We start from the raw sequence: 23,637 nt of genomic DNA, 5'->3' as shown, positions 1-23,637 counted from the left end.
GGGGGGGGGGGGGGAGCAAAGAATAAAGAGTTTTCAACTTGAAGCCGTTTGTTCCTGTGAAAGTGTGATTTAAAATGAAAACCTGTTTAAAAGTAGAAAGGGATGAAATCGAGATCTAGCAAGCTAGAAATATTTTTTGATTATAAATAAAACTTCCAGTTAGAGATAGGCATGCCTAAATTTTTCTGGAACACTTTCTATCAGACAGACCATTATAAAATGCTAGGTTTCACTACCTTGATTGTGAGGATATCACTTAATGTGGCCCCAAAATATCCTAAATACTTCACAGAAAAGACAGAAGACAGGTCCTCTGTCATAAAGACTCTACAGTTTAAGTGAGCTTACATTAACTGTTATAATAGCTAGTGAATAATGTTCTAAACCACTGGCTATAGTATATCTGAAATTTTAGCAATGATAAACCCTCTAATGTATTCCTGAGACATTCAGTGAAGCATAAATATAATGTAAAAGAAGATTTATGCTGAGAAGACAAACTTGTTTATGGGTACAAACTGAAAGAGATTATAATAAAATCTTACTCAAAGCTCCTGCGTAGACTCAGACTGTGGGCAGGTCTCCTACATATGCCTGATTCAGGGGGATATATTGCCAAATATGAAAAGGTGAGAAACATTTGCAATCTCTCTCCCAATTTTCTCCTGTAATATAGTTACAGCATCGTTCTTCCTTACTAGACGCTCTTTCTTAATTTAGCAATGTTAAAGTACCTATGTAAACAAAGAAGTTTCATGCTAACCTCCTGCACAGTGGCAATAAAATCTAAAAATACCCTGGTTTCTGTCTTTGATTCAGTTGCTTTTCATGTTCTGGTAGGGGTTTTTCCAGCCATTTTCCAGAAAATTGTGCATATATTAAATATGTTAAGATCAGCAGCTGCAGTTTAGATAACTTGTGCTGTTTCCAAAATTCACGGTTAACTCAAGGAGGCCCTTGTCCCAAAAGAGCAGAAACAAACAAATCTGAGTCAGAAGCACATACAGTGGTTGTGAAAGCAGAAGGTGCATTTTGCTTCAGCCAGCTGAGTAACACAGCATGGAGGGTTGTGGTGCTGCCCTTCCTTATGTGCCACAGGACATCACACTTGCTTGGATGGAAAGACCCACTAAATACTCCTGACTGGTGTCGACTCCCACATGCCTCAAGAATTCTCTCAGCTACTTGAGACAGGGGTTTACCAAGGTGTGATCGTATCTCAGTACATCAACTCTTTTATTTTGTCTGCTTCTTTTGATCCTTGATGCTAGATATAATGCTTAAAAATGAGGATCATCTGAAGTTGTAACTGAGGGTGGTCTGAAATTTTAACTGCAGTTCTGCATATGACCAGTGAAGTGTACTCCTGCCATGTTGCTGTTGAGGGGTGTATGTGCTGCTAATGGCCCGTCTTAGGACACCTTTTGGTAGCAGGGATGCCTCTGAGGAGCAATCAGCAGTAAGACACCATTACTTAGTCACTGTACATGGCTGTGGACAGCTTCTTAATTTATGTCTCCATTCACACTGGGAGCTCTGTATTGGAAGCTTAATTTCAGGCCAGAATGGATAAAGTCCTTGTGATTCCTCATGTTCTGACCATATTGGTGAATTATGTGAAGAGGGATTCAATTAGTTCTTTGAAGTTGCATATCTTCTTAACCCACTGGAACAATTCTTGATTCACAGTCCCTCTGTAAGATGGAGTTCATAACTTGAGGTAATCTTAGGAGCTTGTGTTGGGTTCTTGTCCAGAACATCAGAAACTTCTAGAGTGGGATTTCCAGTTTTGGAAACAGGCATGTGATTCCCGTTCATCGTATGCAATAGTAGTCCCAATCTTTTTTTTTTTTTTTTTTTTTTTTTTTTTTTTTTTGATGAGGTCTTTTGCTCAGTGTGAGCACAGAGCAGGTGAGCCTGACTACAGCCCATTAATGTCAAAATGAGATGCTTAAGTGAAATTGAGCACAGCTAGTAAAGACCGTAATGGATAAGTAAAAGTATCTATGCTGCCTTATTCAGCCCTATAAATAAAATATGCAGGTGTAGGGCATATAGAACATACAGCCATAGTGCGCTTTATGACTTTGTGGGCTCATCCATGGAGGTATATAAGCTATGCCAAGTAGAAAACCACCCAAAACATGTAAGGATTGTCTAGTGGGACCATCTCTCTCCCTAAACTTACTTTTCTGCCCACTTGAAGCAGAAGGATCTGCAAAATATGGTATTTCATCTTCAAAAAGTGACAAACTGCCAACTGGGTAAGTTATACACCATCCCCAATTTCCTTCTCTCCTGCATCCCATAATAAGCCCTGTGGCTCTTCAGGCAGTAACCCCCATATTTGGCATGTCTATCCAGGCAGAAAGTTTCTTCCCGTCAGCTCTTTGTGGATTTCACTCCAGGGACATCAGCTTCATCTTCTTTGATGGAGCTTTCATCATGCTCTGATTTCACTGATTAGGTTACTTGAGTTCCTCCACCTATTGTTGTTCCTCTGATCCTTTCCAGGTCTTTATGCTTATTGTGATAAAGCCTTTAGTCAGATAACCTTACACCCTCATTTTTTGTTTATATTTTTTTTCCATTTTTTGAGGTGTAGCTCTTTTTTTATAACAATAACCTTGGTATTCCTGGGTCAGTCACTCTCACACCAAATAAAATCAGCAATCTGGCAGCAGATGACAGTGAGTAACTAGGCTGTCTTTAATGCTTCTCCCTCCCAGGTCACATTGCCGTTGATACCACTCAGTTTCATCATTTAATGAAAACAAATGCAAATTATCAGGCTGTTTAGTCTTCCCAGAAGGAACAACTTAGAATAGAGCTGTTGAGGCATACTCTGGGTTATTGTGAAGGCTTTAGGCCTTTATCCTCTTCTACTAGATTGTAAAACCAGAAATATATGTCCTGTTGTTTGATGAACACATGCCCCCAGAAGTACTCTCTTTTCTTAGAGGAGCAGGAAAAGCTACTCTATCAGTTCTCTCTCGAAATTCCTCCTTTTGGAAAAAGTGTAGCATTGTACTCCAGTTATTCCAGCATCACTACTGCATAAATGGCATATTTGTAGCTTCCAGTATTGCAGCTGTTCATGCCTTGAGCTGCATTTTCAGTACTTAGAGACACAATAATAAGGAAAAAAATGTCTGTGTAGGAAGCACATTTTTCCAGATCTGTTCAGACTTAGTATTCAGTTGGAGTAATGAGGAACAGATGAATGCTAACAACATGTCTTTTGAAGTCCCCTTTTAGGGAAGCAGCTTTGCTTGGAGCAGTTGTCCACAATACCTTTAGAGACAAGTGGACATACTCAAGGTGCATTAGATAAACCACCAGGTGAGCAAGAGTCACTTAAGCCTTACCTAACCATCAGAAAAGAAGTTTGGGCCAGTTGGGTTTCTCTAAGCAGTTCCTGTTTGGGTGTCTTCTGTGGCTTGATCAAAGAAAAATTTTGATTACTGTTGACCTTATGCAGTGGTTTAGCACACTGTTTAGCACACTATAAAAAACAGGGGTGAGCAACTTCCTCTTAATACAGGGGTCTGATCCAGCTTCCTGGTATATGGGACTACGTTCATTAAACCTAGGTTATTAAAAGATGTAGCTCTTGTACCACCTTGATTTGTACATTTTGATGATCATTAGTGCTACTATTGATCTCTGACAGCTGTTTTACAACCCAAAGATGTTAGTTTAGTACTAGCTCAAGGCTCGTTATGCCTCTTCTTTGTGTGTCACAGACATCTCAAATGCTGATGGGGAAGGCATCAGGCTGAGGAAGGAGGGGCCACATGTAGTTATGAGCTGTATGTTCTTGTGAGACCTTCATGGCAGCAGGATGCATCAGTCCTTTCTCCATAATTCTCTCCTTTCACTCTGTAAGTCTGGCAAAATGAACTTCAGTTTAAGCAGTTGGAACATGCTGCTGCTGACAAAGTTCCTTAGCAAAGTGTTCATTTGGGGTAAATGCTTACCTCACTAAGGTTCTAATGTGAGTCCAAATGCAGTGTTCTTCATTTACTACCTGGCATAAAACTATACACAAAGAAATATAGGCTCAGCTGAGATTCAGTGAATATCAGAAGGTGGTTGAAGAGATACTATCAAGTTTTACCTTCCCATCCAAAGAAACAGCCGTCTCTGGCTGCACTTCTGAGGTCCAAGTTGGCCCATGCTTGCTGATTTGAGACAACAGATCAAAGGCAGTGTGGATCCAAAGAGTAACCACTCATGTGTACTCACACCTCATTTTACAATTTGGTATAATATAGTTTTTGAAATTTTAGAATATTCTGGTTTGCTCGAACTGCATTGTCTAGCTGCTCAGATTTAGGATTGTAATGGCATTGCTTGAAAACAGGCCAAAAAATTTCTGAAGAAAAGTCCTGAAAGCTTCATATTTGAAACTAGTCTATAGCTGGTGAGAATAAGGAGGAGACTTCCTGGCTGGGCAGACCGTCCCTATTAACTTGCCCTCAGGCTTCTTACCCATTTCTCTGAAGCAGCTGGTGGTGTCTGCAGCAGAGACATGATACCGGAAGATGGATGGACAACTTGATTAGTCTCTGTGTCTTCTTACATTTCTGCCAAAATGGTGTTCGCATTTACAGGCATTCAAGGACATTCTGCTGTCCTGAAATGGACCCATTCCTTTGAGAGACATAAATTGGGTAAGGCAGACTAGGGAGAGACCATCCCAGTTTATGTATTTATGATAAGCTTTTGCTGACAGTGAGACTTTCCTTTGTTTTTTCTAATTTGTATTCAGCGTCTTTTTTTCATTTGTGATGGAAGAATGATCCCATATGAAGAATTCAATATTGGTCACTCATTTCACAGCTGTGGCCATGGTTTTCTTTCTTAATAATGAATGTAATTATCACCAGCTAGGCTTGTTTGTGGTGGGACTTCACAGCCTGGAAAGCTTGCACCTTTTCTATCTCTTGGGCATGGTAAATTTTTATTTTTCCATTTGCCAAGATAGCTACAGTTGTCTTTGTTGTTTTTTTAAAAAAAATAGTCTGACAAGTACTAGCATTAAAATTAGATTACATTACTTTAAAATAATAAGGTCAACAGCAGAGAAACTGTTTGGGGAAAAGGAAATGTCAGAATAAATAGCCAGTTTTCACAAAGAAGACAGACAGATGGTTTGCTCATTAGCAATCGACTCCTGAAATGCCCTCTCTTGCTTTTCCTTTATTCCGTAGCTGAGCACCCTACTGTTCGATAGATCAGTGTCTGAGGGGCTGCTTGCTGGTCTTTAGGAACCTTAAATTGAATCCTGTGATTGCACAGTATTCAGGCGAGCACAGAGTGTGCGGGTTTCCTTCTGTTAGGCGGGTGGGGATTCATCACTCATCTCTCGGTCAGAAAACCCCTGGGAATCCAGCGAGAGCTTCGAGGGCCCAGGCCAGTGTGGGACTGATGTCAGACTTTGGTCCGCAGATAAGAGGGAAGGGTGTTTTGCTATTCTTGTGATGTGGAGATTACAGACCTTTGCAGAGAGCAGGGACTGAGCATTTCCCTACCAAATTATGTGATTGAATAACATGCACTCCTGCTTTTCCAGAAGTGTCTTGGAAGAACTGGTTGGACATGGAAGAGCAAGTTTAGTTATGGACTAGATCAGCAGCAGCTGGGGCAGACTTTCAAGTAGCCTCATTAATTGTGGGTCAGAATGTTACTTCCAATATGAATCTGATTTAAGTGTTTATTGTCTCTTACTGCCGGATAGTTCCCACAGCTGTCATGCCACTCTCACCACTTAAGTCTCTGGTTGCTGTTACTTTTGTCACTAGGTTGACCTTACAATGAATCTCTTCTTGGGGTCTTCCCTAATGTAGATTTTCAGACTATAGCCCTTTTCTTTGCTGAGCTAGACCTTCCCTATGTATCCATTGGAGGGAAGGACCCTTTTAGGGAGGGTGTCCTTGCAGCCTGTCCCAATGGGATCCAGGCCCTGCAATATCTTGTGAAGCCACTGGTAGCAACTTACAGAAGTGACTTACAAAAAATTCCTCCACCCAAAACAGCCTTTATGGTCTTATATTCAGAAGTGGAGGTCACCATGGGTGTGGAAAGAGCCACATGGATACACAGGATTCCCAGGGGGAACATGCTCCTGTCCTCAATGATGGCATGCCTCTTCCTCCACATGAATCTTCATACCAGTGACAGCCTCTTCTACTGAACTCAACACACTTCTCTTTTTGAAGGTCCTTGTCTTTTGTCAGAGCTTACAACAGGGCGATAAGAATGGCTCTGATTGCAGGACCACAGGTGAGAATTAGCTCCTCAGAGTTATAAACCTAGTGATTGTGTTTTGTGGGGAGCTTCTGATCTATACCATGTTTTTTACTTTTTCTCTTCTTTTTAATTTAGTGCTTCACATTTAAGAAAACATCAGTATACAATTACATAGGAGCAGAACTGCACACACTGGCCATAAAGGTGTAAAACTGGCACACTCCCAGTTTGACAGAGCTTTGAACCAACTTCATCTCTGTTGGCAGCAGCTGTATCGTGGTTGAATTATGCCAGGTTGCACCTATTAACACCGATGCTGAATTTGACTCATTTGCAGGATAACGGCCATAATGTGAAATGACATATGTGTTTTCAGTGTGGGGGAACATCACAGGGAATCGAAGAATAAATTATGACTGCTATTTGTGTGACTGTGAAATCATCTGAGCTATATTTATTTGCAATACCTGTCTGCTTTATAATTATGCCAAATTATGCACAGATTTTATCCCAGGATAATAAAGAGAGTTTTTCTAAATGCAATGTAAGATAATTACACAATAGCTATCAGCTGATCTTTTAATTTCTATTGCCTGGAGACTAAACAAGTGACCTTAACTATAGCTGTTATTCTACATATAATATACACATCTTTTCAAAACACAGATTTAAAGATTAATCCTTGCAAAGATTTAATCATTGCAGCAATCCTGTAAGGTACATACATGAACAAACTGCAGTCCAGAAATTAGGTGATACAAAAATTAGTGTTAAACTAGAACTCAACATTCTTTTTTACCTCATCTTTCCTTGCATCTGCTGCTTGAGTTGCCTGTCTGTGTGGGGTAGAAATAAAGCTGTAAAGAAATCGAAATCGTGACCTCTCTTGCAGAATAATCTGCTTGTTCTGCTCTGAAGTGGGGGTAGTCTCAGGACATTTTTCTTCCTTTTTCTATGTGTCTGCCTGACCTCTGCAGCTGAACTTTCAGACTCTGCTGACTGTGCAGCCTCTTCAAGAAAGTCTACATATTTTAGGGGTTGTTTGCATCATAAATATCCAATTATAGGGAAGAAGAGAAAAATCGGTATTTCTTTTCTTCATTTAGCAACTTTTTACAACTGTGCAAAGATCCAAGCTCATATGCACAGACATCCAAGAGTAATGAGGTTTAAAAGTCATGGTTTGGAGAAATTTGCATCAGCAGTGTGGGCGCTGGGCCACTTTGTTGCCAGTTCTCTCTTTTTGTTTGGGGTACTGCAATGTGCAGCTAATGCATCATGTGGGAGAGGACAAAGAGACTTCAATGGAGTCTGAAATTTCAGCTAATCTCTCTGTAGTGACACACTGACAGATAGAAAAGCGACAGTAGGATCATAAGGAAACAAAGTTGCAAAATTAAAAAATAGCCAGAAGAGTTGAAAATAAGAGCCTATCTCTAATCTGGGAGCAGCCATCTGACAGTATACTACCAAGATAGTATCCTAAGAAACACCTTAAACCTGCAGAATTTTCTACATCAGAAATGTAGAATGTAACCTTTCTACATCAAGGTTATTCTGTTCATTTTAAAAAGACTGAAATAGACAAGTAAAAATGTAAGAGCAAGTGATAATGTTAAAAACTGTAACCCCTTAGGTGACATTATTACACTGTTGTGCACAGAATATTGATTCAGAAAGGGACTGGCTGGTTTTTAGGTTCGGTTTTCATGATCAGTGGTTGGGAAAAAGGCTTTTGAATCAAAAGATTTGAATAGAAACATTCAGTCTATAAAAGCCTATATGCATTTGCATTCATTGTTAAACTCCAGCCGAAAGGAAAATACTGCTTCTGCAGATTATTCCCACATTAGACCCCACGTAGTTTCTTGCTGTGAATTATATCCAGAAGTGCTGTTCTGCACTGGGAATGTGTTAATGCAACAGCAGCAGTGGGGAGATTGCTCCCTCCACACAGCATGCAGGACACCTGGCATTGCTTTCCAATCTCCAACACTTTTGGTATTAAAGCCTTATTCTTAGGAAACTCAGAGTCCCATGTCTTCTATGGAGAACACCTTTTCCACAATAATTTAGGAGGAAGAGCAGTTGATCCAGAGGAAAGCTTGTCAAAGCTGCTTTTAAAAATATTTAGTGGAACTATGATCAGCTGATAGCCTGGAGTCTTTTCAGCAGACTATTTGCAGACAGTAATTGCAAAGTTTTACAAGTCTCTTCCACTCCCTCAGATCTTTGGTGTTGGCTAGCGAGCATCCTTCCACTGCATGTTTACTGTGTGAATGAATATTTCAACCCGGGTTCTTAATGAATATGTCTAGCATTCCTTGTGAGAAATGCACAGTTTTGCATGTGAGTTTGTGGAGAGGCTCACTGGTTAAATTCACGCTTATTATAAAAAGCCACATAGAAGTTAGAGGGTAGAGGAAAGAAAGAAGTGCCTGAAGAGAAGAAAAGCAGGGCCAGAGGAGAGCACATCATTCAGACAAGCCGTGTGAAATCTGACAAGTGTGCATAAATATTGGGCCTGCCCATAATAGGGCTGTGATTCTGCAGTTCATACTGAAGTGAGGTCAGTGGGATGCCTTGCATGACTAATAATGAACCACTCGCATCAGTACGTGCAGCACAACTTTGGAGCCTGGATAGCTGCAAATACTATAGAGTCACTTTGCTCTGCAGAAATAAAAATTATTATTGAATTTTGGTAGTGAGTGGCGTTTGCTTTTTGGGTTTTTTATATTATTTTTGTCTTATTTGGGGGTAGAAGGTTTTTTTTTTTTTATTTTATATCTCAGTAGTGCAGAATGGTGTTCCAAAAGTTTTATTTTTAAAGAGAATTCTTGCTGAATCATTTGGATGGAACTTAGAGCCTATTTAGTTTGTCTCGCAGTATCTGCAAGGCACTGCTGGAATCATAGCAACAAGTGATACAGAGTGTACATAATGCTGTACAAAGCTCAGTGGCAGAAAGTGAGATTAAACAAACAAACAAACAAATATCTTCTTTAAGCACCAGTCAGAATCAATAATTTGCTATTCCTAAAGTGTGAGTAGTTTTATTATTTGAAAAGTGGGAGGAGAATTCAGATAAGTATATGCCTTCTAATAAAATTGATAATTTATGCTTCAGAATTTAAGGTTGCAACAAGCTTTTGGTTTAGTTTTTGTTATAAAGGTAGACTATTTGGCTAAAAGCTGACATTTTTATGTTGACAGTTAGGGAAATGAATAGGCAAAGTAAGAGGACTCATCTAAGTGAGTTTTGGTTCCAAGTCATTAAAAATAATTATCTCAATTAGAGTTTTATTTTAATTAACTCTAGATCTACTTTTGCCTCAAGTTTCCTTGTCTTCTTCTGAGGCACAAACAACTTTCTCCAGTTTTCCCATGTAAATGAAAATGCATTTGAAATTCATACTTCAGTTATATGCAAAATAAAGATAAAATATCAAGGCCAGATTATGAAATTGTCATTCAGGGCACTTGGGGTGGTCAGGAAGAGCTTTTCTGGCACTGACGCTGCTGAGCCAGGTAGCACGGCGTGTGTGTACAGGAGAGGGATGGCACTCCATGCCTGGCTGCGATGGTGCTGGCTGGTGGAGAAATAGTACGGAAAGGTGTGTGCTCATGGGTATGTGCACATCTGTATGAGAGAGCACATGGGATGAAGTTTTCTAAGTTTCATTGAGCTCCTTTTTTTTTGTTTTTATAACTTCATGTCCCTTTAGTGAATTTGCAGATATGCATGTGTTGAACAGTCAGTATTTTTCAGGCTGTTTGTGTACACTGCAAACTTTTACCTATTTTTTTCCTGCTATTTTCTTTTGGGGGGGGGATCTTTTTCAAAGAGATTCCGTGCATCTCTGAGTGCTTTCACTGCTTGCTCACCTATCCTAATACATGTGATCTGACCTCCCAATCATGCACTGTGTGTAATAATTTGTGCCAAATGCACACCATGAGGCTCCCTAAGCAAAAAGCCTCAATATACACGTGTGAGGCTCTTTTGGTTGTAAGGACCAGGGCACTGCATCTTCTGCTTTGCTTTTAGAGGCAACACACTGCAAAAAGTGGGAGAGAATCTATGTCTGGAGAGGGAGACCTGGGCTTTGCCATACTTCAGAGATTTATTGGGAGAAAAAGTGAGTGTTTCTCCATTTCTGTTTATCTAGAGCCTGCCTTCAGGGTTCCTGGGAGCCTGGCAAGGTAGGGCAGCAAGGAAAGGAAAAGCAAGGAAGTGATGTCCTAGTTGAGACCAGCTGCTAATTGCCTGTGATTTTATTTGTTCTCTACCTCCCAATGTTTTAGGTGTCAAGACTTCCAGGATCTTAGAAAATAGCTGCCTAAAGGGTCTGGGGACTTCAGGCTTCTCAAACAAGCAAAAAGAACCACGTCAAGATTTTTAAAAACAGAATAGGAATGCATATTTTATCAAGATCCTCCATAAAAACTGTGATCACATGAAATTTTCTCTGCTAATAAGCAGCCACGTTGAAAGATCAGTCCCATAAGCAGTTTTATTCTCCTTTATTGGTCAGAGGGCAGAGTGTGCACCCAGGTAGGAACTGCAGCATGCCTGCCTTAGGACCACCAGGAATTCAAATTATGTGGTTCTTTTGTTGTGGGAATCTTTAAGGAACCTATTCATGCACTTAATTTAAGCACTGACACTGTGGCACCCTTTGAGATAGGGTGGGCCCTCAGCTAAGAAACAGTTTACCTATGAAGAGCTGCTTTTTCCAGGTGGCTGAGGACACAGAAAGAAAGAGCAAGCAATGTATTAAGTGGTAGAGAGAAACAGTTTTCGTGTTTTAATTAGAAAAATGAAAAGTGCATGAATTTCCTCACTGTAATAGTTTCTGTCATCTGAGAAATAATGATCTAAAAAAAATTGTGGGTCTCTGGCAGTCCTTCCACTGGGCCATCATTATTCACTCTAATGCATACATATTATTCATAGTCCTGAGGGAGCTGGCAGATGAAGTGGCTAAGCCACTATCCATCATATTTGAGAAGCTGTGGCAGTTCAGTGAAGTTCCTGCTGACTGGAAGCGGGGAGACATAATCCCCATTTTTTAAAAGGGAAAAAAGGAAGACCTGGGGTACTACAGGGCAGACAGTCTCTCCTCTGTGCCTGGTGAGATCATGGAGCAGATCCATTTTGCTATTGCCAGGAGAGTAACAGCTTTTTGGGAACCCTTACTTGACCAGTGGTAGAGAAAGACTATTTAGCTAGATGGTTTGAGTTTTTTCTTTTTTCTTTCCCCTTTCTGTTTTGCTTTGGTAGTCAGAGAAAAGAGATAAAGGTTTTGCAAGTCCCCTAACAAAGCTGTACTTTTGCTGTTTCTTCAGGCTTTCAGAATAATCCTAGATTTGTATTCTCGCCTGCCAGATTTGGTATGGCTTCAGGACATGACCTGATCAGGTCCTTTGATCAGGCATCCCTGCTGCCTTACTTTTAATCACAACAGAACAACAGTAGTTGTGGATTAGTGATCATTAGAAGCCTCAGCAACCCCTGCATGCTGTCCAGTCTCCTATAAAACTGCCATTTCAGAGAAGACAATAAGAGCCTTACTCTGCCTGAGGCCTTAGTCCAAGCCTAATTGAAGTTAATGAAAATGCATTTTTTTTTAAAAAAAAATGATTAACAGGTGGAGATTGGTGTGATTTTAGCACATAATTATATTCCACGGTAGTATTTGGTATTTAGCCCTTTGTATATGGTTAAATCCCTGTACTTCATATGCTGATTTATAGTAAAAAACGTGCCTCCTTTTCTTTTTGGTCAAGTAGTATAATGAAAAGGTACTTCCCCTGAATATTTTCCCAGCCTGCAGTCCCCAGCAGGAGCATGCCATTGCTGCTCTGCTCTTCCTGAGTGCTTTTGCAAGGCTTTCTACATATGAAAAGGTTCTCTGGAGTAGACAAATCAAACACAAAGCACATGAGTGTGTTCCTGCTCTGATGTACTTCAGCATGAGAAGTACCCAGAGATTAGAAGGATTTTGGAGTTACTGTCTCAAAATGACTTTTCAGAAGCTGATTCTCAAATCATCTTCAGACACCTCTTTTACTAGGCAGCAGCATCAACAAGCTGCGCAAATGGGATCAGTAAGCTTTTCCCTGTAATGTATGTGTTTTAGTGCATGATTACAACCAAGGACGCACCAACTAGCATCAGCTTTCAGGAGCTTGTAAAATCAACAGTACCGCTCACCTTTCTGGTATTTCATTCTGTATTTGGGATTGGATGTGCAGCAGCACAATCCAGATAGCTGGATTGGGATTTTGCCACTTCATCAATGAACTGTATATATTCTCAATAAAACATACATTTTACACGAGGTGTATAAAAGTACAAAGAAAAGGGCATAATTTTATAGCCTTTGAGAGAAAGTCATCAAACCCAAGTGTGTCAGTCTTCATTTGTTATCGTAATAATTATCATAATAAAACCGCTGTGTACAGTGTGACTGTGATTACAAATTCAGTCACTTGCAAGATTAGGAAGCGGTAGAAGATGATTTTCCCAAGCAGCCTAACACAGTGCCAACATGGTCCCTTCCTTCTTGCTGCCTTGGCTTCGGGCTGTGGTGACCTTCCTGCGCTGCTTCAGTTTCTGGAGGGTACAAGGTTTCTTCTTATGTAGAAGCAGCTCCTGAAAAACATCCCTGGCTGTGTGTCTGTAGCTCATGCCACACATGGGTCTGGAAATATGGGCTGTTATTGGGCATAATGATTGTGTTTTTTACAAAATTTAAAAAAAATTTTAGGCTTCTTGTGCTTGGTTAGATATTAGCAAGAGAAACAGAGAGGACAGTGGGATAAATTCTTGGGGATAAGAGAATATCCCCTATCAGGAGCACTAGACTAAATTGTCAAGAGAAATTATGAAAGTTGAAAGTTAGTTGGACTGAACAAAAATTTAATCATAATAAATAGTGAGGGGAAAAAAGCACGTGTTTGAGCAAAGATGTCCTAATCATTTTTTTTATTTTTCATTCATATAACAACTTTAAGAAGTGATGATGCAAGTCCCTTAGTCATGTATGCTAAAATCAATATGTTGCTTGAATGCAGATTTTTGCCTTGGTTTATTTGTATTTGAGTGGTCTGGAAACTAATCCTTTTTCTGGTTTAAAGAAATATAAATGGGTCATTCTTTTTGTTTCTTCTGTTTTGGAAAAACAGATAAAGTTTTGTGCTTCATAGCAAATCTGTATCCAAACAAAGTACTGCAGTGTAGTGCTAGGGCCTGAATAATAGGCCCTGAAACAAAGTTGGCCTCTGGATGAACCTCACAACCAAACGTTATCCACTATTAGTATCTGCTTATTAGTAAAAATCTGTATCACCACTACCATTTATTAATTAGTATTTGATCATTAACAAAATATGTATGCTCACTAGTAAAAGATGTAGCTTAGACAAAATGTAATCAGTACTGAGGATGAAATGTGAGAACGTGTATCCATCTTCCCCTGTTTAGCTGTATTCAAGGCTGAGAACCCAAGTGTTTGGCCTTGTTAGAAACTCCCTTGGTTCTACCTCCCGAGCCCTGGCCAGGCTTTGAGCGGAATCCAACAGGAGGATGAAATCAGATGTTTTCGCTCAAAGAAATGTGCGAGTCATTCTGTCTTGCTGATTTTTGGTATATAAGGCCGGACCCGCTTGCTGTGACTTTGGATGCCTCACCTACGGGTGGACGCATCACATCAGGTACTCCAGATCCTCGCTGTAACCGGGGCTCCCCAGCGCCTGTGGATCTGGATGATGGTGACGTATGCAAGTGGTGATGGATCTTTCTTGATCACTATTCTCTCCATCGTGTAGTAATGATTAGGTACAGTACCTTGCTTATTCTTATTTTTCTATAATTAACTGTATATAGTAAGAATTAAGTGTACTATTCTGTATTTTCCTTGTTGCTTATTTTCTGTATGACTTAGTTATATCCTTTAATTATTAACAGTAGAATAAGCCTACTCTTTTTACTCTGGTGTCTGAGTTTAATTGGCATCCTCAATCAGCAGAACAAGCAGTTAGGCTCCAAATAGGATGTGTTTAGAGAGGGATGAATACCAACAAAGTTGAAGCCGCAAATTCCTCCTTTGGTCAAGTGCTGAGCACTGTTGCCTCCCCAGAAATCAGCACCCTGAAGCACTGAGACACTGCACTGGGGAGGCTCGGGGCAGTCAGCTCCTGCACTGAGGGATGGGAAAGCTGTCTGTCCTTCCCAGGAGCTACAGAGCAGACCAAGAAATGTTATCGCACCCCACACTTTCACCTGTCTCCCTAGGTGCTTTCAGAGGTCTGAGAGCATGGAAGACCATATTCTGGGTGTCCCTTCCCCATGTAAGACCCAGTAATGCACAATGTGACTTTCATTTTGTGCTTTGGTCCTCAGGGTTGGAGCATCCCTCCATATCCAGAGGCAGGACCACAAATCCTGGCAAGGAGCTGACAGAGCACGTTTAGGCTTCAAAGCAATGGTAGTGCAGGAGAGCGCAGCTCCTGCACACTTACAGAGTCACCCCAGCTCTGCACTAGCAATGGGAATGGGTCCCCAGGCAATTGCTGCCCAGCCCTAGGAGCAGGCAGAATGGTTAAGGATAACCCAAATACCCACCCAAATCAGGGTCTCCTCAGAAATATGCTTCACATCAGAATATTTTTCTGTTAATACCTGTGGCACCTTTATAAGTTCTCTGTGCATTTTTAACTTTAGTGTTTAAAGCACTGTGTTCCCACTTGGGCTTGTTGTACTCCTTTCCAAGCAGATCTTTGTGAAGCCATATCCATCGTGTAGAGTTTTTCATTTGGTATTTACAAGGTTGCTTCTGACACATCTTTATAGACTGGTTTTACTAAGGAAATATGGCTTTTGTAATTATTTTTTCTCCTAACAGTTTCTTTCCCTCCTGGCCATTTCCAGGTGCAATTGGGCCTGTAGGTAGCCTAGCACTTTTCTCCCATGAGGGTAACTCTTTCCCTGCAGAATGTGTTGGGAGAGCAGATGGACATCACACTACTGCTCCTGGAGCATCATGTGCTCCAGATCACCAGTGGGCTGGCATGTTCACAGAAGCTCTGTCCCCTTCTCATCACCCGTGCCTGCTCTGGCCCAGGCTTCACGTTTCTTAATTACAAATGCTATGCTCTGGCTTGAATTTTATTCCTGTAATTGATGGCCTTGTTTGTTGCAGCAGAATTAACTTTCTTTGTGCTTGAACTGTGTCTTCTATGGTTTGCTGAATAGGGATGTCTTGGGGGTGACGCATCACCTGTTGGTAAATGGATGTGTTCACTGAATGATATGTAGGAAAGTGTGTCACAGGTAGCAGCTATCTGAGGTTCAGAAATGTCACCAGCTACCAAGGTGTGAATTTACTGTCTTTTTGCTCTATTTTTATAAACTCCTTTTTCAGAGTACAGTGTCTTTAAAATTGTGAAATAATAAACGGACGACTGAGGATTACAAAGACTATCTGGGACATGTTTGTTGGGGATCATTGCAGTTGGCCTTTAATCTCTCTACTGCTGCTTTAGAATTTCACTTAATACTTTATAGAAACAGGAAGTTGCTCTAATTCAGGGGAGATTGAATATCCTTGTACTCAGAGTTGTCTGCTCAAGGCAATTTTTTCTTTCCATCCACAGTGTGAAAAACAATCCTGTGGCTGTTGATCTATTAGCATGGAAAGTGCAGACGTTGTGCATGCAGCTCTGAATATCTTTCTCTGCAAAAAAAACTTCCAAAAATATCCTTTTTTTTTTTTTTAAGATTCTGTGAGATTTCCTCTTTACACCTATACCTTGAACACTACAAAGATTGCAGAGTTGTGCATTTTCCCACTCTCCCAGTGCCCTAAATTGCTGCAGTGACCTCCTGACCTAGTACAAGACTGGGGCTTCACTCAGCTCCCTCCTCTCCTTCACCAGCACTGGTCAACTCCTGTCTAACTCTGTTTCGTCCCATCACTGTCAAACTCTCCAGTTTGTTTCTCCAGTGTGCTGAAAGCTGTCCTGATACTGGAACCACCAGTTACATAGCATTGCTTTTCAAATGTTCTTGGTGTCAGTGAGTGAGCAGGCTCTTACCTCTGCAGTTGGAGAGCAGGTATCTGTCCCTGTGCGTATCCTGCCTTTTTAGTCTTCTAGTGAAAAAAAAACCCCAACCAACCAACAATTATGCCTGTAATAGATTGCCTGGTACAGGAAATGCCAGGCTGGGTGTGCATTGATCAGCAGTAAATGCTCTCAAATTGTCTTCCTTGGGGAATATAAACTCTTAATCCCCTTTTAGAGCGCTACCTGGCCTGCAGTCCAATTTCATAAAGCCAGCCCTAGCTGGCTGGTCACCAGCAGCTCCCTACTGAAAGGCCTGTGACATGACAGCGGTATATTTGCTGCAGTCCCTCAGAAAAGATTTGGGGTTTAAAGCAATGCTGCATGGAGAAGAGGAGTACACCTCTGTGTTCAGGCAGCCTGCGTTTAGCATTGGGTGATGCAGGGATGCCAAGCATTGCGAGGTGGATGGTGGATGTCAAAGCAGGTACACTGGGGGCTGTTTCCAAGGGTTTGCTTTCTCTAGCAGTTGTCTAGTTTGGCCAGGCTGCTGCAATAAGTTTTGTCACAAGAACAAAAAAAGGCTTAAAAAAGTCGTACGAGTTGTTTTGTCTTCTCTGTTTTGTCTGGAGAGACTGATAGGAGAGCCCCAGCAGGCACCGCTGACTGCGGGGCTGGGTGCCCGCCCTCCTGGCAAGGGGTACCATTTGTCTCTCAGTGGGCTGAAGCTTGGCCTGGGCAACGAGCACCAGGCATGTATCAGTACGTAGGATTTTGTGGCCGAGGGTGAGTACTATTCCTGTTGGCAAGCTGTTTCAGGAGAGGTCTGTTTCTGTGTGTATATAGTGCCCGACACTTTTCTCACGTGTTGTCTGCTGCAGTATAACACCAACGAGGTAATTACAGGGCTCAGGCAGTGTCAGCGCAGCACATACCGCTTGGATTAGGCCCAGCTCTTGAACAAGCTTTCCGAAAGGGGTGCAAGATGACATGGCTCACAGCCCGTTTTGCAGGGACCAGGAACGGGCTGACACTGTAACTGCAGCTTAGTTGATGATGGGGAATTTGGGGTGCTGCTCCTGAGTCCTGAGCCAGCGAGGAGGGGAGGGTGGGTGATCCCAGCTAGCACACATTAACTGTGAGCATTATGGGTGTATTATGGTGGGAGATGGAGAAGTAGAGGTGTGGCAGCAACCCACTGCTGCCGGTCAGTGCTGCTGCCACTCCTGCCTGGCAGGATTGCGAGGGATGCGTGGCTGTGGTTTCCTCTGGTACAGGAGCTGGAAGCGAGGGGGTGCCACGGCGGAGGGTTAGCAAGTGTGCCTGTGGTGTGGGGGTTAAGGGATGGGTACAGTGTGGGGAACTCACATTTAGTAATTGTCAAATGGAGGGGTGTCAAGGCTTAGAGGGACATGTTTGCTCCCAGCACATCAGCATCACGGCACCGGTGTAGCAGGAAGGGGAGAAGCACCACCAGCAATCTACCTGGCTTCCTTCTGGTTTTCTTCACCTGAAGTAGGACCCAAAAAAATAATGGGAAGTCTGGTCTCAGTGTGTTATAATTTATATATAGGTATATATATAGTGACACATGTGATGTGATTTGGACATTTTATGTCTTAACAAGATGGGACAGGCAGGGACTTTTCAAATACATTTTAATGAAGTTAAGAAGTTACTAAGAAAAGTGTTTGGGCAGAAGTGTTGCATAAGACAATGATATACCAATTAGAGTTTAGAGTTTAGGATCTCAGCTGTCTATTGCAGGATATAATTTATTGTATTAATAAGAATTATTACATCACTGGGCTATAATTCTTTACCAGTTGTTACTATAATGATTATTAAGTAATTATCATATTAATAAACATGATTGTATAGGTTTCAACGTCCTTTGACCAAATATTAAGGGAAATGGCGTGTTGTAAGCTGAATGCAGAGCCAGCCCAGCTGTCTCCCATCCACCCGAGAGCTGCCATCTCACCTTCCAGGGCTTCAGACAGCGAGTGCAACCCCGCTGCTTCTCTCCCTGCAGCACACTCCCAGACCTGTCACACCAAATTATTTGTAAACACCAAGCCAGCTAATATCAAACAGTATCAGTCCGCATGCAAAGGGCACCAGGAAGCCGTGAGAGGCGGTCGGTGCCCTGTGTTAGTGGTAAGAGGCAAAAGAAAGAGGCTCCTCCAAAGCCTCTATTCATAAGCTTAGCACAATAGAGTAATGCAGCGTTAGGGAAATTTAAGCTGGTGCTGAAAGCTAGTGTGCTTTGCTGCTTTTTTACTCAAGGGATGGCTTTTATCCTGAACTGTAATGCTTATGATATTTCAGACATGGCTTGCTTTGCTAGGTCATGTGAATGATGAATATCACAGTATTTAGAGGTTTCTAGTAAATGAAACACACATGGGAATGAATGCAGATATAGATCACTTGCGTCAAACCCAGCTTTATCAGGGCTTGGTGAGATATCTTTTTCAAGGGCCTACAGCAATTGAAAAGCAATTAGAATTTCATTGTATTTTCCAGTTCCATTAGCCATCCCATAGATACGTATGTAAGCCCATATGGAAAAAGCTGCCACCGTACTTTCACAGTGCAGAAGCATGGGATGGCAACAAAGCAAAACTTCACTTGAATATTTGGAGTTTAGAGACTTTTCAGCCCTGTCCTACCATTTAAAAAAGGGATGTTGCTACAGAAATGGGAAATGCTTCCTTTTCACCAAATGGGCATGTAACAGTACTGGAAATGAGACTTCAGGAAGCTGCAGTGTGATAGCTGAAATCTGCCCCTCCTAAAAAAACAGGTCCTGGTCATGTTCTTTCAGTGTTGCATTTGTTAGAAGAGTTCATTCATTAGTGGTTTGAGAGTGGCAGGGCTCTGTACAAGGTTTTTTTTCTTTATCTACCAGACCGGGCAAGCAGGGGTACATAACTCTGAAGCAGTGAGATGGAGGGGAATCATGTACCTACCCCCTCAATGTCAGGGTCTGGCAAGACCAAAGCTGCAAAAAGTTGAGAGGGAAACTGCCTGCAGTGGCTAGCAGGGCGTTGCAGAAGGACCATGGAGAACCCCTTTTTTTTTTTCATCCGATGCTGTAATCTTCCCATGCGGTCCTGCACAGTGCGTGAAAAATGCTTGCAGTGAGGCATTCCTGAGCAGTGATTAGTGATGCAGTTAACAAATGCTGGTTTACATCACTGGGGGATAAATCCACCTTCTGACCATCTGCTGCAAGTGGATATGGTTTTCTTCCGATTCACATTCATGCCAAGCAGAATTAACTTCATTTAAATCACTGGTGTTTCTTGGACAGTAACCTCTATGAAAGAGTTGGTCCATTGGCAAGATTTCCCAATGAGTCACGTACTGTGGGGCAGAGATTATGTCTCTCTGGATATTTTGTTCATTTTTGAACATGAGAGGGCTCAACAGCTAGCAAGAAGTTAGTTCTTGTTATGAAATGCCAATGTGCAACTCTGAAGCTGTTAGCCTTGCAGATACTGGTAATCTGAAAGCAGTTTCCTTCACCTACTGCTGTATTTAGAGCAAGTGGATTTGGTCACTCGTGCATATTTTTTTTTAAAGTACTGTCAGATGTCTCACAGGCTGCATTTTCTAATGAATGCAAATGAAAATTGTGATTATCCATTTCAAAGCAATTGGTGGCAAGCCATCATTGTGCATGGAACATTATTTATACAGCTCATAAGCCCCAGTGATGCTCGTGCATAATTCCTCGCACATCACAGTGATAGAAATTGCCTTCAGGGACAGACTTTCCAAGCCAGCCTCTCTGTTTTTAAGTTGCAGACATTGTCACTTCGGTGGCTGACTACTTGATTTTGCAGGTTCAATTTGATGCGCATATGATAGCAAGCCCACGCTTGCCTGCAGATGCCAGACTGCACCCAAAATGACTTGCTTCTCTTAATAGCAGTGAACAAAGTGACAGGCTGGCAGCTCTTAGGGACTCTTGGTTCTCTCTTCTTATTTTCCAAATCCTTCTCTACTGCTGCCTGTTTGCATCTCTGTTTTCATCCTACTCAGCACTTGCCTCAGTATGAAAACTTGGGGCATATCATGTGTTTACGTGTATGATTGCTCTTAACTCAAACTTTATTCCCATGTCTTGCTCAGCCTCTAAGTCCAGTGCATTAACTCCTGCTTGCTGTTCCCCACGTGGGTGGTCTCACTCTCACTGCTCAATTTGCAGGACCCCTCTCTGATGTGTTAAAAATGGAATTCACTGAAAGACACAAGTTACCTCTTCCTGTCCATGCTAGGCTCCTAGGGAAAGAAAATATTCGTGTCTCTCCCTGCTTTTAATACTATAGTTGCTACATCCAATAATCTTTTGGGAAGTTTAGCTTTTAAAACACTGGGCAATTTATTACCCCCATATATTAGTTCTCCTTGGTATCCAAGAGATAAGATGACAAACTGCAGTGAAACTGTGAAGGTAGAGATGTCCAGTGAGTAACCTCTTTCCTAAGAGACTATGTTAACCAAAGGACTAATAAAATCTTGTTTAACCATCATTGAAAGACTTCTTGGGAGACGGCCAACTCTGGTTGGTCTCTTGAGTATAAAAAGCAGTATAGAAATGTTCCTTGTAGCATTAATTCATATCAGCATCTGATGCCAATCTCCTGTACATCAAAGAGAAATGCTTTATTACACCATTTTACATTTTAAATCATTTGAGCTTGTAGTGCATTCCACCTACTTTTTGCAGCAGCACTCTCTGCCCTTAGTCCTATGGAAATATCAGCTATTGGTTGGTGTTTCATGCACACGTGCAGCCTGGTCCCACAGTGGTGAAATGGAGATCTTTCCTTGCTTTAATATAGGGCTTACGGGGGTTTGGCCAGGCTGTCCCTTGTTGCCATGCCTGTGTTTCTAGTCACCCCCTGGCACACAGGGGGGAGGTTTCTCCCTGTAATCCACTGGTAGCCCCCAGAGGTAAATACTGCATTCTTTTTCTTACACCAAGTACAGACTTAGTCTGAGGTTGAGTCCTGCCTTATGGAAATACAAAGCAATCTCCCAGCCAAGCACTGATCAGAAGGTTGTTCTTACGAAAATCCAAAAAGGACAGTGTGAAAATGCCTAAAGCGAGGCCCCTTCTAGGGCAGTATCTTACAAACTTGTTAGTCTGGATCTGTGAAATCAATTTTTTCAGTGAGGAGTTGAGCTTACAGCTTCCAAAGCCAGATCACTGCCTGCCAGTTTCTCAGCCAGTGATCAGTGTCTCCTCCCTAAATTTTAATTCCCGTATTTTCCAAGTATTATCCTGTACGACAGAGCAAAGACTTTATTACTTTCGTTTGCACACCCTAGCCCATGTGTTTATACCCCTAGCTTCTCATGTTGGATGTGTCTAAGTGTAACCTTCAGCTTATAGGTAAGAGCAAGAGGTTTTAAGGATGTGACACAGTGTTTTGTATTTCTAGCATGACTGGTAGCTGTTTGCTAGTCATGCATTGAGGCCTCTAGAAATTGGTAGACTTATCCCTTACTCTAAGGGTTTACAAATTATATGCAGTAGTCAGACAACCTCCTTTTGCTCAATCTACTCTTGCTTGAAATCACACATAAAATCAGGGAGTGTGAGGGCCAGGGCTGTATCTCTTCAACAATAGTGACCATATTGCATGCCAGGGCATGATGCTGCTGGCTGGTGACTGCTTTCAGTTACATATCTGCTTCCAGAATAACACCACATTTTAAAAAGAAGAGAAAACAGTAACTGTTTATCCTGGCTAAGCTTGTGTAACAGGTTTTCATATGATGTTTTCAGTGTTTAAAGTCTTTTTCCATTATACTGTTCCAGTATCCAGAAAAAAACATTTCTCTTACTCAGCTTCATTAGTTATAGGAAATCACTGGATTAAAGTGGAGAGCAGATTAGCAAAAATAAACTGTAGTATGTCTTGGGCATATGGTGCCGCATATGAATGGGTTTTAACTACTTAACTGTGTATAACAAAGAGCAGAAGGAGAGATTTGTCTTAGCATGCAATAATTACAATTTGCAGTAGCTGCATAGCTTGACAGTCAGAAACCACAAAGCCTCAGAAAGCTTTCAGTTAGGATTTGCATGGGGTGTGTGCGCCTGCCCCCACGTTCACATCGCATTTTCTGCCAGCTACCGGCCGGGCACGAGACTGGACTTAGCTAATTAACAGGATGCCTCTCCCTCCTTTCCCTTCCTCTTCGCTGGGCTCATGGTTTGCAGCACTGGGTTAGCGTGGGATTTAGCCCGTCGGATGTGGGAGCCGGTGTTGGTCCTGTCACACTGCTCCATTGCATGGGCCAGAGGAGAGCACGATGTAGGCAAGCCCATGACACCCCCTGCTTCCCCTCAGCTGTAAATTGTCCCACGCACAGCAAATATAAACAGGAGTTTATATATATAAAACAGGAGTTTATATATATAAAACAGGAGTTTATATATATAAAAGAGGCCGCAATATCAGGGTGATTGCTGGGGAGTATCAGCCTTCAGGCAATGCAGACAAAGTAATACAGCCAGCTTTGATTTCAAATGACACCACGGTTTCTAGCTTCCCACTTTTTTTGCCTACTATCTGTCATTCACCTCTGATACTTCAATCTGCAAAAGTCAAATTTATGTCTTTTCTGAATAAACCCACCTCACACTGGTTTGCACTTGGTCCTGAGACACATGTTGGTGCAAACACTGGTAATGTCCTGACAGTGCTTCACTTCTCAGGAAAACGGTGCTTTTCCATTTGGGTGCTGAGTGGGTTCTGAATACCAAGCAGTGGTGATAACATCATTTCCATGTCTTAAAAAGCTGTTTATAAAGCAATATAAAGATTGGAAAAGTCAATCAAATCTAATTTAGACTAGATATTAGTCTAAACAGGTTGTTGGGCATTGGAATGGGCTGCCCAGGGAGGTGGTGGAGTCCCCATCCCTGGAGGTGTTTAAGAGTTGGGTCGACTTAGCACTTAGGGACATGGTGTAGTTGGGAACTGTCAATGTTAGGTTAATGGTTGGACTGGATGATCTTCAAGGTCTTTTCCAAAGTAGACAATTCTGTGTGATCCTGTGTAATTTATAAAGTACATTCAGAAATACCTGGAGAATTACCTGGTCTGTATCTGGGCTCCTCAACATGTTTGCTAGCATGGATTAACCAGTAATGTTACTCCACACAGTTTAAACATGCATGTCCTTCCCTTGGTTTTGGGAGTTGCTTTCCTCTGAGGTTTCCACAATGTGTTTCACATCCACAGTGAGTAATATTCTTGGACTTCTGCCCTGGATTAATCAAAC

Source organism: Athene cunicularia (genome assembly GCF_003259725.1).
Source record: "Athene cunicularia isolate RWA chromosome 2 unlocalized genomic scaffold, athCun1 chr2_part1, whole genome shotgun sequence".
Taxonomy (NCBI): Eukaryota; Metazoa; Chordata; class Aves; order Strigiformes; family Strigidae; genus Athene; species Athene cunicularia.
Note: the sequence above shows the minus strand (reverse complement) of the source record.